This window comes from Triturus cristatus, chromosome 1_2 (assembly GCF_964204655.1).
Source record: "Triturus cristatus chromosome 1_2, aTriCri1.1, whole genome shotgun sequence".
In the NCBI taxonomy this organism is placed as follows: domain Eukaryota; kingdom Metazoa; phylum Chordata; class Amphibia; order Caudata; family Salamandridae; genus Triturus; species Triturus cristatus.
In genome coordinates this window covers 291,808,135-291,824,192 of record NC_140580.1, presented here as the reverse complement: position 1 = coordinate 291,824,192, position 16,058 = coordinate 291,808,135, and the positions used below count along the sequence as shown (strand labels likewise).

Genomic DNA, 16,058 nt, shown 5'->3' with positions numbered 1-16,058 from the left:
AAAATGCACTTTGCTGCTTAATCATCATTTTTTTAACAATCGTTAATTTCCAAAATTTGAAAGTACGCAACTTTTTTGCACTTAGAAATGAAGATCGACATTACTTTTTTTACTTCCTAAATAAACAAATCAACTTTCTGAACAGTAACTTTTAATTTTTTAACAGTTACATACTTTTTTAAACTAAATAAATAACTGTTAGCGACCCGACATAGGCATACATTAATGACATTAATGTGGACATGTTTAAAAACATTTAAGTAATCAATTAGTTTTCCCGCAACCTCCCCTTATTCTTTCCTCACTATATATGTATCACTTTTAAAGGTTTATTCTACAATTTCAAATGAAAATATTTCCTACCTGGCCGCAGATCAGCTTCCTGCTGCTTCCTCCTCCGATGCTCTGCAAAATGGCGCATTACGTCGACGCTCACGTCATTACGTCATCGCGTGCATCTAAATTTATAACGGACTACTTTATTTAACGAATCTGTAAATAAATGTTTATAAATGTTAATAAAATATTTATATTATGTTTTAAAAATGTTACTTACATTGCAAAATTCATTAAAAATATGGTTTATTTTTTCATGATTTTTCTATAAATAAAAAATTTGAAAACAATAATTGTTTGCTGTTATTATTTTTTTAATAGTTATTTAAACTTCAAAATTGTAACTAATTAAATGTAAATTTACTAAATATGTTCCTTACCTCGACTCTATTGTCTTTTCCCTTCAAAACTTTTTCTTTCTTCACTTTCTAATCCTTCTTTTCTTGTTCCGCGGGTTGTATATTCTGAAGCTGCCAAAATAAATGAAGGACAAAGACGCTCATAGACTTCAATGGAAAAGCGTGGGAATTTTTTTAAAAAAGTAAGTAATTGTTTTTTTTTTTTTTTTTTTAACTATTATTATTTTTAAAATGCATTCCTTATTACTCTTTTAATATTTAAATTTTTATTATATTTTTAAATATTTTTAATAAATTTCTCTAATTTTTTTAATAAATAATCCAAAAGTACTCTTCCTTTTTAATAATAACATTTTCTTTATTTCTGGAACCTATAAATACTCTAGTATTAATATATCTGATTACTTACCTTTTTGAAAAATACTCTTGTATTAATATTTTTAGAAAGTACTCACAAATTTTAATTAAATTAATTTTAAAATATGCTGTTTCTTAATTTAAAGAAACCAATGAACTCATTTTTTTTAAGAAATACACTTTAATATTTATAAAAAACTCAAGTATAAAAATTTAGTTACTCACGCTTATTTATTTTAAATAAAATATTAAATACTCTTTCTATTTAGAATAATTCTCAATTATTAATTTAACTTTAAAAATACTCACTATTCACTGTAATATGTATAAAATTAAATATAACAATAACTCATTCTATTTTGAGAAATACTCAAGTATTAATTTAACTATCCAACAAAACATTTCTACTAGACAAAATACTCAAGTATTAAGTATCAAGTATTAATCTTAAAATACTCAAGTATTAATTTTACTATCCAACAAAACATTTCTACTAGACAAAATACTCAAGTATTAAGTATCAAGTATTAATATTTAAATACTCAAGTATTAATTTAACTATCCAACAAAACATTTCTACTAGACAAAATACTCAAAAATTAATATTTTGAAAAACTACTCACTTTATATCAATTACAATTTTTTTTAAAAAAAATAATTATACAATATATATTTATTTAAATTAAAATTCCAACATTAAAAAATGCGTTGTAATAGTATATGCGTTGTAAAAGTACTTACCATATAACATCCTGCGTTGTAAATGCATGCGTTGTAAATGCATGCGTTGTAAAGGCATTTTCAAATAATGCGTTGTAAAGGTATATGCGTTGTAAAAGTACTTACCATATAATAGCATGCGTTGTAAAAGCACGCGTTGTAAAAGTTTTTGCGTTGTAAAAAATGCGTTGTAATACCATAGCGTTATAAAAGTTGCGTTGTAAAGGTGGTTCCCCATAACAACTTGCCATGGTTGGCATTATTATAACTATTACAGGAAATTCGTTTTCGAACATATTATCTTGAAGTTACCTAAAACAGCCCTGTAGTTTCTGATTGGTCAGCCTTTGATAGCCTGAGCCAAGCTGCTCTCTGAGTAGATGTGAAGGGGTCTGGTGCGGCAACAATACAGCCATGTGGTGGGAGGGGATTTGCTTCCTGGAGAAGCCAGGGAGAAGAAGGGCGCTGGGGAAAAAACCCGTCTTTAAATGCAGAAAACCAGATGTCATGGGACCCAGGCTATCCCCCACTTTCTTGATCCCCAGCCAGGTAGGAGTCCCCCCCCCAAATTAGATTAGGAGAGGGGCTGAAAGGGGAGTATAGTGATTTGTTAGCCACACCTTTGAGTTAGGTTACACAGACACTCACACACCAAAGAGAGATTTTCTCCAATTTGATTTTGGTGAAAATGGTGCATTTTGGGTCAAAAATATGCCAAGCAGAGGTAGGTAACGTTACCCCTATTGGTTGGGGTGTCCCCCCATTTGTCAGCTCAAAATGTAGGAAAAATATAGGAGAGCAGCAGGAGCTCCTTAGAACACTGCCTGGAACAAAACAAGAAGGACTGCTCTGCTGGTCTACTTTGGTACTGCCTACTTTGGTACGGGATATGGGACTGTTTGGGTTGCCCCAGATGCAGAGAATAAGGGGCAGACTTTGCCAATGTGACGTGGCCTACCCAGCGATGCAGCACTACTGGGATGCAGTACTGGGAGAATTGTATGAGATAATGTGAGATCACATTGAGCCGTCTCCTCTACTGGCACAGCTGGGTTATGACAAGGATCTCTTGAAGTCAGTAAGACATCTGGTGGCATTGGGACTTCTGCTGGCGAAGCGTAAAATAGCAATGCGATGGTCAAAAGGACCACTCCCAATGGTACAGGAATGGCATGTAGACATGGCATATTGTACTGGCCAATCCAATGCATACCATGACCTTATGCCGATTCAAAGCCAACCAAGGGACATTTGAGGCCGCTATCAGGCATACCTGACTCAGACAGAGAATGCCGAGAATGACTGCGCTGAGAGTGGTGATGATACGAGCAAGTGGTATAAACTCCTGAGATATTTATAGTGAGCTGGGAACTTTGTGGCACTGCCTGGATTCCGGGAGTCTGCGAGCAATGGTGCACCAGCTCAGTTCTCCTGTTAGCGTCGCCTAAAACAACCAACTACTAACAATGAAAGTGGGGAGAGGATGTGGCGTAATGGTCAGAGCTGCTGGCTTCGGAGCGGGGGAACCAGGTTCGAGCCTCAGCTTTGGCTCAACATCCTGTGATTATGGGCACATCACTTAATCTCCCCGTACCTACCATAAATGAATGTGTCCTTAACTGGTGCTCATGAAAAGCGCCGGTTTTGATGATAAAGTTTTGGTGCTGAGCACCGGAAACCACCGGCTCAAATTAAGCACTGCCTGTGCCCCTGATTAGACATATAAGAAAATTTATTGAGTACCCCTTACTTGTATGATGTGACAAGGATGTATGTAATGGGTCACAGAACATGCATGTCCTTGCTGAAATCTTACGAGATATAATTTGCTGCAATCACGGATGTGCACTCAGTAGACCAGTATTTTGAACTACCTTAATGTGTTCTGTATGTGAACAGTTTTTGAGCAATATGTCATTGTATCTTGTATGGTTGTCTACAATGAAAATAAAGAGTTTAAAAAAATAAAGGTGGCCCTGGTCAAGAAGAAGTAGGTATGTGAAGAGAAGAGAACCCTCGAGACACCTTCGTGTCCATTATAAGTGTTGGGTTGAGTATGGGTGAAATTGTAAGATGCCCCTAGAACATAGAGCGAATCAGGAGAAAATATGAATTTGTGGTTCTCGCTGTGTTGTGTATGGTAATGTGCATATGTCTAGTCACAGGTATACGCTTTTGGCTGCATTGAGCTAGGTGGGGGAGGCTACCCATTGCTGGTAGGAGTCCACCTGGCAACCAACCGGTAATTATGGTATACTGGGAAGACACACGCATGAGGTATGTCGTATTTGAGGCTGTCAATTTATGTAAAGTCCTTTTTTTAAAAGTCTGTTTCTTTTGTCTCTGGCACTATCATTCTCTCTTTTATTTTCATCAACCACTGCAGGTCCAGTGCATCATTGAGGTGGAGATGCGTCCCCATGCCCTGATGAAAATGGAGAAAAATTTCAGGGCTATGAAACAAGTCGGCCATTCAAGTTAAAATGGTCCAAACATGCTGTTCCTTTTAACTGAGTGGTAATTAATAAATATGTGAGATAGATGTTCACAACTCGATTTTAATGGGGAGAATAGGTTACTCTTTTTTCACATTATGTGGCTTTAGATGGTAGATAGATGACACTATTGTTTACACCTCACTCTTTCACCCCTGTATTTTCTATATTAGCTTAGGTCACATTTCTGTTTCTGTCTAGAAAGTGCCTACAATGACAGAATGAGCAAACTGGTGAGTACCAACCAGTAGCTCCATAGATGGTGCTCACGTGAGGCATTTCTGACACACTTCACAATTTTTTTTTAAACTATTGATTGATGGGAGTGTGATCTAGGATGGGTGGTTGATGACTTTTTTAATAACGAGGAACACAGATGGGTGGGCATGACTAGAGAAGTAAGCATAGCCTCACCTAGGAGTAATAAACTATACCCATGAGATACAATCTTCTTAAGTATTATTATGTGTTCCCCATAACCAGGTTTTTTTGTTTGTGAGGTGTGACCATACCAGGCATACATTTTTGTATGGTTGTCTACAATGAAAAGAACGAGTTTAAAAAAAAAGTCGGCCCTGGCCAGAAGAAGTAGGTACGTGAAGAGAAGAGAACCACAAGGGGTGGTATAGAGGAATATGATGGCAGCGAAGAATAGACATAAGTGTCCAGGAGTGGTGGGTTTGACCCAAGACTACCCAAGGGGTTTGTCCCTAAGTACAGGAGGGGGTTGACATTGATAAATAGCTGCCAGCTTTTGAGAGGCCCTCAAGATGAAGAGGGTAATTTCTTAGTACTGGGGTTCACTCCCGTGGGAATTGATCCCAGTGGTGGGTAGAGATAGGCTCTTGAACTTCGAGGGAGAGGAGGCTGAATCATATCTCCACATGGAGCAGAGCTTGATCAGAATGTTTGGTTTAAACCCTGAACAGTACAGAATGTGGTTTAGGGACACCGAGAAAGTCAGTACTGGGTTCTAGGTTGCCTCTATAGACATATCTGTCTAGGCACTAGGGGGCTGGATACAGCGTAACAAGGTAAATACCTGTGAGGGGCTGTACAGTTTCATAATGAAAGAGCACATATTGGCCCATTGCCCCACAGAGAAGTTACACCAGTATCTAGTTGACTCTAAGCTGTCTAGCCCCAGACATCAGATAAGTGGGTTTGTTCTAGGGTGACCAATAAGGATCATGGAGTTGATTAGAAGAAGGGAGGACAGGTCCCCTACCAGGGTAAAGTCCTAAGTAACCAAGATAAAAAACAGAAAGATTCCTGAAAAGGTGCCAAAACACCAGCCCAAAGAGGGGATTGCCAGAACAAATCCACTTTGAAGGGGAAGGAGTATCAGAAAAGAATTTCTGACCCTACAAAGGCTGGGTTGTGTTTTGATTGCTTGCAGTCAGGACACAAATGGTAATATGCAGTCTACTCAAAGAAGCCCTCCATGGGTGGGAAGTCGAAGGGGATTGCTAGTGTAGGTGTGGAGAAGGAAGGTTACCCAGAGATAGGGAAAGGGTATTCAGAGGTGACCTTAGTTTACGTGGGTGGGGTGGAAGTTGCAACCCTGTCGGCATTACCTCCAAGCACGGAGAAGTACAGGCAGAGGCCTAAGATCAACGGGACTGAGGTTGAGGCTCTGAGGAATATAGGAGCCAGTGTGACTATGGTGTTGGGCAAACTGGTTTACCCAGATCATACCTGGTGTATTTCACCAGGCTACCTATGCAAACAACAGAGGCAAGCTTTATCCCATGGTAGAGCTTGGAATGGGGAAGTGTGACTGGCCCAAAAAAGGTAGAGGTGTCTCCTGCCCTCCCAGTCGAGTTTGAACTGGGAAATTATCTTGAAGCTTCTGAGTTGGCAGGGGTGGAAAGGCAGATATATGCTCAGATACTGGATCTCTTTGAGTGGGTTTGCGCTCAGATGAGGGCACTGGCTGCACATCAGGGGAGTGTTAGATACTAGAGCCCTGGTACAGTGAGCAAAGAAAAAGAGAAAGGGCAGTGGGTGTGGTGAACAAGCCCAAGTAGCTAAAAAGGTCCAGAAGGAAGCCAACCCTGAGGAGGAAGATCTGGTACCAGCAGGGGGTTTCCACCCCCTGCAAGATCTGCCCGACGTGGACCCTTCAGAGAGGAGCTGTGTCAGGGACAAAGGGATTGTCCCCTCCAGGCAAGGGAAGAGCAATTTCAGTGGTTTCCATAGGGCCTATTTGAAGGATGGAGTCCTCTATACTGAGACCACCCCTCTCCAAACCAGGGGAAACCAGGAGAGTGTTGATCCTCCAGACCTATGCAGTCACTCCTCACATTGGCTCATGACATTCCCATAGCGGGACATTTGGGGGACACCAAGACCTGAAACAAACTAGTCCAACATTTCTATTGGCCTCTTAGGTCTGACAAGGTAAATAAGGTTTGCGGCTCTTGTGTCACCTGTCAAGCTGGTGGCAACATAGGGGGCTAGCCAGAGGCCTCTTTATACCACTGCCATGGATTGGGACTCCCTTTGAGAGGGTGGGGATTGGCATTGTAAGTCCACTAGACCCACCAACTGCCTCAGGGAACTGATATATCTTGGTGGTAGTGGACCATGCCACCAGATACCCAGAAGTAATACCACTCAAGACGGTCACTGCTCTCACTGTGGCCAGAGCCTTACTTGGCATCTTCCCCAGAGTGGGCTTTCCAAAGTAGGTGGTCTCAGATAGGGGGGACTAATTTTTGTCTTGGTACCTGAAGGCGATGTGGGATGAATGTGGTGTTACCTACAAGTTCACCACCTCATATCATCCCCAGACTAATGGTCTGGTGGAAAGATTCAATATGACCCTGAGTCGCATGATTATGGGCTTATCTGGCAAGCTCAGGAGGAGATGGGATGGTCTGTTCCCATGGCTGCTATTTGCTTACAGAGCGCCACTTTGAGTTACTGTTTTGCCATCCTGTAAGAGGGCCATTGAGTTTGGTTAGAGAGGCTTGGGAGAGGCCTCTTAAAGAGCCAAAACAAGATGTGCTGGATTATGTGCTAGGCCTGTGGTCCCACATGGCAGAGTACATGAAGAGAGCAAGCAGCAACCTGAAGGCCAGTCAAGAGCTTATTAAGCTCTGGTATGACCAGAAGGCTACCATACCTGAGTACCATCCAGGATAGATGGTGTGGGTGTTGGAGCCTGTGGCTCCCAGTGTCTTCCAGGACAAATGCACTGGGCCCTACCCCATTTTGGAGAAAAAGAGTGAGGTCACCTACTTGGCACCCCCAGAAGTCCCCACAGGGTACTCCATGTCAATAGCTTGAAACCCAACCAAGACAGGGCAGACATGACCATGCTGATGGCCACAGCTGTAGGCGGGAGGAGGAGAGAAAGACTCTGCCAGACCTCTTCTCCACCAATGCACAAGAAGGGTCAATGAAGGAAGTAGTACTGCCCCCCAAGTTGACAGACCAGCAGCAGAAAGGCTGCAGACAACTGTTGGAGCAGTTTGCTGGGCTGTTCTCCTTGACCCCTGGAGTCATCACTTGCTGTGTCCATAATACTGGTGACAGCCTACCTGTCAAAAACAAGTTGTACAGCTTGTCTGACCAGGTCAAAGCCAGCATTAAGGCTGAGGTAGCCAAGATGCTGGAGCTGGGGGTAATTGAGCTCTTTAACAGTCCATGGGCCAGTCAAGTGGTACTGGTGCCCAAGTTCGAACCCAAAGGGGGAACGAAAGAATAGAGTTTTTTGGGGGGACTACAGATATTTGAATGTAATCACCAAGTGTCATTGTCCCAGCTATGGCTCACCCATATAGTTCCCACACACAGTCCTTAAGCCCATGGTAAGGCCCTTAGATTCGAGAAGTAGCAGCCCGCCTCCTAGGGTTATTTCTTCCTTGGGATATGACGTTAGGCCATCTAACTTTGTATGTAACCATTTTAAATCCCTGGTGGCAGTGGTAGGTCTGTATGTAGTCGTTGAAATCCCTGGTGGCTTAAGTGTAACCTTTACATATCCTGGTGGCAGTGATAGGCCTGTATTTACATGAACTCTGGTACCTTTGGGCACATGAGGCCTTGTTTCCGAAGCACACACAGAGATTTCACAAGATCTCAAGAATACACTTGCTCCGGTGGCCATCTTGGGGTGCACAGTTATAAAAACCGCACCCCAAGCACGAGGCTTTGCTTGGCCTCACCTTTGTGTTGGACTCACCTGTTCTCTTTTGGATTGTTCCGCCATGCCTCTCAATCCTGTCCTCGGCACCTTCCAGATCTCCAGGGATGTCTCCTCTTTCCTCTGGGCATCTCTTCTTCGAGGAACCTGGATGAGAAAGGCAAGGCAAAAGAGAAAAGACAACATTAATGCAAGATATTCCCCCAAAGCATGCTACACAGAGCCTTGCAACAAAACAGAATCTGGCAAGCACTATAGACATTGGTGTGCATATATACAAGCCCCTTTCACCACGGGAACGTCACTTTTTCTGCAGTTCCTGTGGAGATAGGGGCTTCCCCTTAATTACAAGGCAGCATTAAGCCACTTAACGTGGCTTAATGCCGCTTTGTAAATAAGGCCCATTTCACGCTACACATAGTGTGAAAGGGGTGGGGAATGGGTGTTACGATGGGGGTTCCACCGCAACACCCATTGAATTTGAAGCTACCCCCTATTTATAAGGGCTGTGTAAATAGGAGGCAGCGCTAAAATTAATACTAAAGAAAAACCTGGTCTTAGCATAGCGAAACAAGGAGAAATGTTCCATTTCTCCTTGTTTTCCTGTTTCTATGTGTGCTGCATTGTGCAGCACACATAGAAACAGCAAAACACCATGAGTGATTGTTTATGTGCAGGAAGGTATAGCTTCCTGCACATAAAGAATCATTAAAAAAATTACGATTTGCAGTTTCTATGGGGCCAATTCACAGAACTAATCAGAGATAAAATTCTAAACTTACTACTTTTGGTATTCACAGAGGGCATTTAGTAGTAGTAAAGTTAGTACTCCTAACTTTACTACTACTAAACTGAGACAAAATCCTAACTTTACGACTTTCGGTATTCACAAAAGGCATTTAGTAGTAGTAAAGTTAGGAATCCTAAAGTCGTAAGGTTAGGATTTTGTCTCAGTTTAGTAGTAGTAAAGTTAGGAGTCCTAACTTTACTACTACTAAATGCCTTCTGTAAATACCAAAAGTAGTAAGTTAAGATTCATATCTCCGGTTCCCTACTTTGGTTTTTTGTTGTTTCGCAGTCATTTTAAACATACAAATATTCTATATTTCTATAAAATGGTGTTGGCTATTTATTGTGTTGTTTATTTTACTTATTTACTGTTTTGGTGATATTAGATGCTTTACACATATTCCTAAGTTAAGCCTGACTGCTCGTTTGCCAAGCTACGAAGGGTTGAGCAACGGTTAATTTATTACGACCTGACTGGACCTATTAGTGATTGTGGTATTACTATAAGCTGAAGGTGAATACCCCCACCTACTAATAATCCACTTTCTTACACTGTCTACGAGGCACCACTCGTTAAGATGCCAGATCAAGCAGCATCCTTACCTCAGGAGCCCTAGTGAGATCATCGCTGGAGAAAGATCTGAGGTATCCTGAGGTAGCATATAATTTGCTGTTGTACACAAGACATCAGTCGCAGGGAGCAACAAAAGAAAATTACAAGACATAGTTGTCGCCCGATGTTTGTGTATATTCTCTAGCTTGAGGGTGCTACACTCGTCAGGCGTCACATAGCCCTAGGCTTGCCACTTAGTCTGGCAGCCCCTATCCCTCCTTGATCCAACTACCCTACCCAGTAGAGACCATAGTGGGCATAAGTGTTTCATTAACGCCTTTCAATCACATCATATGGCCCATATCAGTGATCCTGGAGGGCCCTAGGCTCTACCGGCTCCATCACCCACACTTTCTGCGCAAGGTTGAAATTCCACATTGGTAGAATTTTTGTCATACCCCTCCTTCATGTTTTCCTGGCTGGCTTCAAGGTTATCAAAAGCTTGCTTCCATAATTTAGCCATCTGGCTTCTGAAGGCCAGCAGGTAGGTCACTACATCCTGGGGTACCTTCATGGGAGCTAGCTCCCACCCTTCTTTCACCAGACTCAGAGGTCCTCTTATTGGGTACCCACACAACAGCCTAAATGGGCTGAAACGTACTCCTCTTTGTGGCACCTCACCGTAAGGCAATATGCATGACAAGAGGATATCTAACTTTTTCCTCAGGGCCTCTGATCATGCCTTTACAGGGTCTTGTTGAACCTCCCAACAAGCCCACTGGTTTGTGAATGGTAAGGGGTAGAGATTCTAAATGTTACTTCACACTCCTTCCACATTGACTGCCTATAAGCAGACATTAAGTCCGTGCCCCTGTCAGACAAAACTTTCTTGGGAACACCCACTCAGTAAAAATCCCCATCAGGGCCATTATTCCAGCCTCCAGCCCTTCTTGACTCCCTTCACGGGCAGCCATGGACCTCCTCATGGCACAGATCCACTCAGGAAACTCTAACATCTCCACATGAGCCTTGAGCTCCACTTCCATCCAGGTAGTGTACTCCAGGTCATTACCAAACCAATAGTCAACAGGCATGGCAGGACTCACTGCATATTTCAGAAGACCAGAGCCCCTCCTCCCACTCAAATGGAACCAGGGCCACAGGGTAGTGACCCTCACTGTTGTCAGCCACCATAACCTGGATGAATGCATTAGGAATTACCTGCTATGGGGGAACCAGCTGACTTCTTACCAGAGTCATACTGGCTCCTGTATCCCCCAGAGCCTCAACACCTTGCCCATTGATGGTGACCCATTGCCTACACTTTGTAGTATTTTTAGGTACATGGATTTTAGGAACCATCTCACGGTAACTCAGGGACACTAGGGTAACACCCGTAACCCCTCCCATTAACTGGGACAAACTCCTCCCCAAGCACTATACTAGCCAATCCTGGAACCTTTCCTCCAGTGGGAGATGGTGCTCTTTTTGTACACTTGGGATCCCCTTTGTAGTGTTCATCCTCATAGCGCTCTTGATGAACTTGGGCTGCTAACCTTTGTCAGGGTAAGTTTTCTTCTGGTGGCCATATTGGGAATGTGAACCAGGTCCTTTTTCCTGTGAAGTGGTTTTGGGGGCCCCTGAATTCAGTCTTTTTATCCTTCCCTGCTTCTTCTGGTTGGGACCCTGACCACCCTTTTTGGAGTCTTCCCCAGATACCTTGTTGGACACTCTGGTGCTGGCCCAGAGGTCTGCCCCCTTAGCTTCTTGGCCTCAGTAAGCTTGCTATCAACCAGGTGTTGGTGCAGCTCTGGAAAACAAGTATCAAGAATGTGCTCCTTCAAAAACAAGTTGTACAACCCTTCATAATCATTACCTATGCTGTTCCTCACCCAGCCCTTCAGTACCTTACCAGCATAACTGAGAAAGTCTACCCATGTTTGTGTAGAGAGTTTGTGACTAGCCCTGAAGCTTTATCTGTACCTCTAGGGTGTCAACCCAAACTTGCTGACTAAATGGTCTTCATGGCAGTGTAGTTGGTCTACACCTCTAGTGTAAGGAGTGTGTCCCTCCCCACACCCAGCCCTTCAGTACCTTACCAGCATAACCAAGAAAATCCCCCCATGTTTGTGTAGAGAGTTTGTGACTAGCCCTGAACCTTTATCGGTACCTTTAAGGTGTCAACCCAAACTTGCTGACTAAATGGTCTTCATGGCAGTGTAGTTGGTCTACACCTCTAGTGTAAGGAGTGTGTCCCTCCCACAGTGGGCATGTACCTCCAAAGACTACCCCCCCTCTAGAATTCCTCTGGGACCCTGTGCACCTTCAAAGCCACTTCATAGGCTGCAAACCATGTCTCTATGTCAACCCCCACATTGTAACTGGGCACCATATTTTCTGGGATATGGAATTTGGACTCATGTGAAGATACTGCAGGTATGCTGCCACTATTATTGTTGTTGTTGGACCCTACTTGGAGTGTTCTAATATCCAGCTCTCTGAGGCTTAGCTCATCGCTGATCTTTCTTTCCTTCATGACTTGCCTCCTCCCCTCCAGAGCCTACTCTTTCTCAAGTTTAGCAGGCTATAATTTTAGTTTTGTCTCCTCCCTCCTGTCCTTCAGCTCCCTTGGGGTCAGGATCTTTGAAAACACACTGCTCCTGCTCTAGAGTGGACTGGCAGTCCTGGGAGAAAACTCCTTCTCCTCTGTAGGCTGCATGTCAAGACTCTCTGTCAGGTCTCACTCGGATCCTTCCTTAGGCACAGATCCCTCATCATCCACTTCTTCTTTGGGTGGGCGGCTGCCCATGCTCTTTATGATTTCCTGAACTGATGCCTTCCTGGTATTTCCCTTGCGGAACATCCGTTTCTTCTGGCAGAACCCCTTGAGCTGAGCCACTGTGTATGTTTCCAGGTTAGACAGCTGAATTCCATCTTGCTTGGGAATTCCTCAATTTACTTTTAAGCTGTAATTCCAGTACTTTGTGTGATGCATATGAGTCATTTGTCACACCCAGCCCTTCCTGTGCTTGTGAGTCTCTAGAGGAAATGCACAAAGTGTAGCTGTCACCCAGCCCAGATGTATATTGGGGACAGGCTTTCAGGCACACAGAGCAGTAAGTACAGAGAAATGTCCACTTTCTAAAAGTGGCATTTCTAAAACAGTAATGTTAAATCCAAATGCACCAGTAAGGAGGATTTATTATTACCATTCCAAACATATCAAACATAAAAAATCTAATCCTCTGTGATCAGGAATTACAGCTTAAAAGTAAATTGAGGAATTCCCAATGCTTGCCTATGAGTGGGCTGTTTGCCACTACCAGGACATGCAAAACATAAAAGTGCATGTCCTACCTTTTAGTTACATAGCACCCTGCCCTTCGGGTTACTTAGAACCTACCTTAGGGGTGACTTATATGTAGATCACCTCATCTACTGGGAGAATGTTCTCTTGTATAGTAAACCTAAGGTCCCTGAGCCTGGGACAAACCATGTGTTGGTGGTCCCCCAGTACTACCAGACCTTCCTAATGAGACTGGTTCATGATGTACACCAGCAGGACATCTGGGGCAGGCCAAGACCTTTACAAGGCTGGTCATCCACTTTTATTGACTCCGAATGAGAAGGACCTCAGATGTGTTCTGTTGGTCCTGTCCAACCTGCCAGGCCAGTGGGAAGTTAAGTGCAAAGCAGAAGGCTTAACTGATTCCACTCCTTGTCATGGGCAGACCTTTTGAACAGGGGGGCATGAACAATTTGGAGACTCTGGATCTCAAGCCCTGGGCACCAGGTTTATCCTGGTCTTGGTGGACCATGCCACATGGTAGACAGAGGCCATTCCTTTGAGGTCAGTGACTGTGCATGCGGTGGCCAGGGCTATGATGGAGATATTTACCGGGTAGGTTTACCCATGGAGGTGGTGTCTGACAAGTGAACCAACTGCATGTTCGCATATATAAACTGGGGTGAATCCTGATCCCAAAGGGGTGCCCCCAGGTCCTGGACCCTTGGCTGGCATCATTGTGAACTCCTCCTTTAGAAAAGGTGAAGATACAGACATTTTGGGCTCTTCAAGCTACAGTGACTGTCTGTGATGCTCGATCTGCTCTTCGTACCAACAGCCTCCTCTTGCTGGCACCCACCAGCCTGAGCGGCACGCTTCGCACTTGACTTGAGAAGATAACTCTTCAGTGGGACTAAAAAAGGCGCATGTATCCGACCCGAGCTTCATCTTGGTCTGCCTAAACTTGTGACTTTACTCCAGCTTAGTGCAAGTGTTGCTTTGTGCTTCTTGGTACTATTCTCACCTGTACATTTCAAAACTCATATCTCCAGTTCCACTGATTGAATGTTTGTAATTTTTGTGTCATTTTATTTATTACATTTTACTCTCATTTTCTCAATTGGTTTGGAATTTTTATTGTGTTTTGTTTTCACATTATTACTTTCTGAGTGCTGCATATCTACTTTAACATTGTCTCTGATTTAAGTCTGACTTCTTTGTGGCAAGCTAATAGAGGGTTAAGCCCAGGTTAATTTAGTGACTTTTCTGGTTCACCCTGACAAGGATTGTGTTTATTATTTGAGTGGAGTTTTCACCCATCTCAACTAATAACCCAATTACAACTTACACACCCCTTTTTAGGTCTCGCCTACGCAGCGCGCAAGCGCTTCGTAGGAAAGAGACCTTTAGTAATTGGCACAGCTTTCCCGGCAAAAACATGCACGCGTTGCATTGTTTCCAATGGCAACGCGTGCACATCTGGCGATTCACTTGCGGGAGCAAGCAGCTGGCGCCATATGACAAGGATTGTGTTTATTATTTGAGTGGAGTTTTCACCCATCTCAACTAATAACCCAATTACAACTTACACACCCCTTTTTAGGTCTCGCCTACGCAGCGCGCATGCGCTGCGTAGGAAAGAGACCTTTAGTAATTGGCACAGCTTTCCCGGCAAAAACATGCATGCGTTGCATTGTTTCCAATGGCAACGCGTGCACATCTGGCGATTCACTTGCGGGAGCAAGCAGCTGGCGCCATATGTTATCAATTATCGCGCCTTGCTGCTCGCTCCTGCAAGGGAATCGCACAGGCCCCCTCCTCTCTCCCCTCTCCCTGCTGCCGCGTGAGGCACACGCGCTTGTGCTTGTTTTTTTCTTCTTCTTGCGTGCTTGTTCCAGGTTGCTGCCTGCATATAACATGGCTGCCGATGTCAGCCCGGTGCAGGCTCCAGCTCCCTCGGCACTCGGTACCGTAACCCAGCTCCTCTGTCTCTCTGACTCGCTCTACAGTCTGTGACTAAAAGACTTTAACCTTCTCCCTGCAGCACACGCCATCACGCGGAGAGCCCGGCAAGCAATTGGCTGGCACAGCTTCCATTGACTTGCCTTGACCATCGAGATTGCACGCAGTCTCAGAACCGAGTCGTCTTCGCTTCTTAATTCTGAGACGCTCGAAGCTCTCTCGTGCATGTCACCATGGCTACCCGTGGTGGCGATGCGGACGACTCTTGCAGACCATACCAGGTGGCAGTGCTTGGCGCCTCTGGTTTCACTGGCCAGTTCATGGTGGAAGAGCTAGCACGGGTTACGTCCGAGGAGGAGTTCAGGGTATCATCGCTGCGCTGGGCCATGGCAGGGGAAACCGGCAGCGGCTGATAAGCTGGGTAAGGGGCCGAGATAATTACCTTGGGTGCAGCAAGAGTCATTTGCTGATTCTCCCAGAGCCTTCTTGCTTTGACTGTTCATCTCCTTTCTTTCCATACGTGCGATCTACTCTATGTTCTCAATGCGGTCTCATTGGATGTCCTCTCATCGTTTTTCATACATTTTCAGCAGCACTTGTCCAGCAGCTCATTGCTTACTACCACCAGTGTCTGCTGGGAGTAGTTTTCCTCCATGGTCTCTTACCTATTTGACTTGTGCCGCTTCTTTTACAAAATGGGTTTTGTAGTCCAGAATCGTTTTTTACTCTTATGTTGGTTATCTTTGTGGTATGTCTATGGATGTCACTTGCCAATTTTATATTCTTGTGGATTCATGTACTTCCTCCAAATCAACGATCGGGGTATATTTTACTCAGTGAATTTACTGGCAAACAGAGGATTTGCACCAGGAGATCCCTGCATTATGCTTTTCTCTCTCTCTCTCTCTCTCTCTCTCTCTCTCTCTCTCTCTCTCTCTCTCTCTCTCTCACACACATCCCTTTCTCTCTCACATCTCTCTCAACTCTTTTACTCTCCCTTTGATCTCTTATACTCTCTCTCATCTCTTTTACTCTCTCTCTCATATCT

General features: G+C 43.8%; 1 pseudogene; it reads right to left on the bottom strand.

The window, feature by feature from the left end:
• Nucleotides 1-16,058, bottom strand: part of LOC146867192 (serum paraoxonase/arylesterase 2-like) — a 160,983-nt pseudogene that overhangs the window by 15,289 nt on the left and 129,636 nt on the right.